Source organism: Trichosurus vulpecula, chromosome 5, assembly GCF_011100635.1.
Source record: "Trichosurus vulpecula isolate mTriVul1 chromosome 5, mTriVul1.pri, whole genome shotgun sequence".
In the NCBI taxonomy this organism is placed as follows: Eukaryota; Metazoa; Chordata; class Mammalia; order Diprotodontia; family Phalangeridae; genus Trichosurus; species Trichosurus vulpecula.
Genome location: NC_050577.1, coordinates 189,914,427 through 189,918,249, shown reverse-complemented (window position 1 = coordinate 189,918,249; position 3,823 = coordinate 189,914,427). Strand labels below are relative to the sequence as shown.

Below are 3,823 nucleotides of genomic sequence, written 5' to 3'. Positions count from 1 at the left end.
GATGTGGGCATGCCATGCTGAGTGGTCCTGTGCCAGTGTCTCTCATGTCACACAATCAATTCCAGAGTTCTTTTTTCTTCTTTTCTTATTAATTTATTTTTAGTTTTCAACATTCACTTCCACAAGATTTTCAGTTCCAAATTTTCTCCCCATCTCTCCCATCTCCCACCCCAAGATGTTGTACATTCTGATTACCCCTTTCCCCAATCTGCCTTCCCTTCTAACACCCCCCCCCCCCATCTTATCCCCCTTCCTTTCTGTTTTCCTGTAGGGAAAGATAAATTACTATACGCCATTCCCTTTATATCTTATTTCCCAGTTGCATGTAAAAACAATTTTTAACATTTGTTTTTAAAACTTTGAGTTCTACATACTCTCCCTCCCTCCCTCCCCACCCACCCTCATTGAGAATGTAAGCAATTCAATATAGGTTATGCATGTGTATTCATGCAAACACTTCCATAATAGTCATGCTGTGAAAGACTAACTACATTTCCTTCCATCCTACCCCAACCCATTTTTTCTATTCTCTCCTTTGACCCTGTCCTCCTAAAAAGTGTTTGCTTCTGATTACCCCCTATCCCCATTTGCCCTCCCTTCCATCATCCCCTCCTCTCTTATCCCTTTCCCTCCTACTTTCCTTTAGGGTAAAATAGATTTTCCTACCCAATTGAGTGTGTATGTTATTCCCTCCTCAAGCCAAATCAGTTTAGAGTAAGGTTCACTCACTCCCTCTCACCTCCCCTCTCTTCCCCTCCACTGTAAAAGCTTTTGTTGGCCTCTTTTATGTGAGATAATTTACCCCATTCTATCTCTCCCTTTCTCCTTCTCCCAATATATTCCTCTCTCACCCCTTAATTTTATTTTTTAGATATGATCCCTTCATGTTCAGCTCATATATTCCTTCAGGTTCAACCTGTGCCCTCTGTCTGTCTGTCTGTCTGTCTCTCTCTCCATTTGCACACACACACACATATATACATATATATATATATATACACATACAAATATACAATATGTATACACACATATATGCATATATATACAGACACACACACACACACACACACCAATACCAATGTTCCCTCCAACTATCCTAATACTGAGAAAGATCTCGTGAGTTACAAATATCATCTTTCTATGTAGGAATATAAACAATTCAACTTTAATAAGTCCCTTATGATTTCTCTTTCCTTTATACCTTTTCATATTTCTCTTGAGTCTTGTATTTGAAAGTCAAATTTTGTATTAAGCTCTGGTCTTTTCATCAAGAATGCTTGAAAGTCCTCTATTTCATTTAATTTCTATTTTTTCCCCTGAAGGATTGTACTCAGTTTTGCTGGGTAGGTGATTCTTGGTTTAATCCTAGCTCCTTTGACCTCCAGAATATCATTTTCCAAGCCCTCTGATCCCTTAATACAGAAGCTACTAAATCTTGTGTTTTGCTGATTGTGTTTCCACAGTACTTGAATTGTTTCTTTCTAGGTGCTTGCAATATTTTATCCTTGACCTGGGAACTCTAGAATTTGGTTACGGTATCCCTAGGAGTTTTTTTTTTGGGGGGGGTATCTCTTTCAGGAGCTGATCAGTGGATTCTTTCAATTTCTATTTTACCCCCTGGTTCTAGAATATCAGGGCAGTTTTCCTTGATAATTTTTTGAAAGATGATGTCTAGGCTCTTTTTTTGATCATGGCTTTCAAGTAGTCCAATAATTTTTAAATCTCTCCTGGATTTATTTTCTAGGTCAGTGTTTTTTTCCAATGAGATATTTCACATTGTCTTCTATTTGTTTTCATTCTTTTGGGTTTGTTTTATAATTTCTTGATTTCTTATAGAGTCATTAGCTTCTATTTGCTCCATTCTAGTTTTTAAGGAATTATTTTCTTCAGTGAGCTTTTGGACTTCCTTTTCCATTTGGGCAATCGTGCTTTTTAAGGCATTCTTCTTCTTATTGGCTTTTTGGACCTCTTTTGCCATTTGGGTTAGTTTATTTTTTTAAGGTGTACTTTTCTTTTTCTTTACTTTTTTTCATATTCCTTTTGGCTTATTTTTTAGTGTCCACAACTCAATAATCAGAGAGTGGGAGGTTCAGGAGACTCCAGTTCTGACTCCTCATGCTTCAAACTCACACTTGAAATATTGTGGATCAAAATAGGGAATTTGGATGTAGCCATCCTCCCTACCACTGCTGTAGCTCTTGCCATCAGGATGGAAAGCAACACTGTTGATAGGGCCAAAGTGACCCTTGACTCTTCCAAACTCTTCTTCAAAGGCAAGGTGGAAGAACCTGGCCTCAAACTTGTCAATTCTGGTGAAGGTTGTGGTTACATCCATGGTCTCCTGCTCACTGCCCAAGACTACATGGTTGTAGATGGGGGAAAGAGCCGCTGAGTTGACAACTAGCTCCATTCTGAATATTTTTTTGATGCTCAAGGGTTGTAGAGTCAAAGAACTTGGTTGAATTGTCCTTAGATGCGGTGGCAAACATTGTTATGCCTTGGGATGTCTGAATGTCATTGGTCTGACTTGATATTCACCATCACTCCAGACTGAGCACTGTACTGGTTGAGCTTCCCATTTTCTTGGCCAGCAATGATGCACTCCCCCAAGGGTCCCCACACAGCACTTGTGATCTTCATGTACGGTTCATTGCTTTTGATCTGGCTGGGGTCCTGGAGATCAAAGAAACTGACAAAGCACTGGTACCCCATCTGCTTGTCCATGGACAACATGATGATGTTGCCTCCAAAGTCAAATCCACAGGTACAGACAGCTGAGTTGATCTTCAGCAAAGCTAGCTGCTTCCCTGTCTCACAATCCTAGAGGCAGCAGCTGTTGTTGGCAGAGCCCATAAGGACATGTTTGGTGTTTCAATCAGTATCCACGTACCACACAGCTTGAGCATGCTCAGTGTAGGTGCCCAGTTGTTTTTCCAATGAGATATTTCACATTGTCTTCTATTTTTTTCATTCTTTTGGTTTTGTTTTATAATTTCATGATTTCTTATCTCTCTCTGTTTACTGAGAACCATACATTGACAATGGGGTCCTTGGCCATGGTGAAGAACAGGTTTCCCTTGCAGTTGCACTTGATCTGTGTAATGGATCGCTGTAATGTTAATGCAATGGGAAGATCTTTCCCATCCATTAATAGTCCCATGTGACCTGCTTCGAGCCTGGGTCACATGGAAGTCTGAGTCACATGGAGCCTATGGAGGGAGGAGCTTGCTGAATGGGCAGAGCAGGAAGTTGGAGTGAGTTGGAGCTTGGAGAGAGAGGAGGCAGAGGGAGCAGAGCAGCCAGCGTGAATGAGAGAGGGAGGGATTTTGCTGAAGGGAGTTTGTTTGTAAGGAGGCCCAACAGAGGGAAGGCTTGGGGATGGCGTGTGCCCTGCATTAATAATGTGTATAGATTTCTTTGTTGCTATGATGGATTTGGCTTTCTGGTGTTGGAATAAATGTCTTGGTTTCAGCTTCAAAGAGACTCTGTTATATCTTGCAATTCAAACCTGGGAATACACCAGCATATTCATAGCAGCCACTGTGGGTATCACACATGGCCCTGGAGCAGGATCAGCTTCATTGCAGCGGCCGCAGTGACTGCACCGGCACCATAGATCCATGCTGTAGCATGAGGGACCTGTCTTCTTCAGTATTTTTTTGGGTCTCCTTTAGCAAGCTGTTGACTCGTTTTTCATGATTTTCTTGCATCACTCTCATTTCTCTGCCCAATTTTTCCTTTACTTCTTTTACTTGATTTTCAAAATCCCTTTTGAGCTCTTCATGGCATGTGACCAGTTCATGTTTTTCTTAGAGGCTTTGGA

At 40.9% G+C, this 3,823-nt stretch overlaps 1 pseudogene; it reads right to left on the bottom strand.

The window, feature by feature from the left end:
* Positions 1–2,113: 2,113 nt before the first annotated feature.
* LOC118852278 lies at positions 2,114–3,582 on the bottom strand (annotated as a pseudogene).
* Positions 3,583–3,823: the final 241 nt, after the last annotated feature.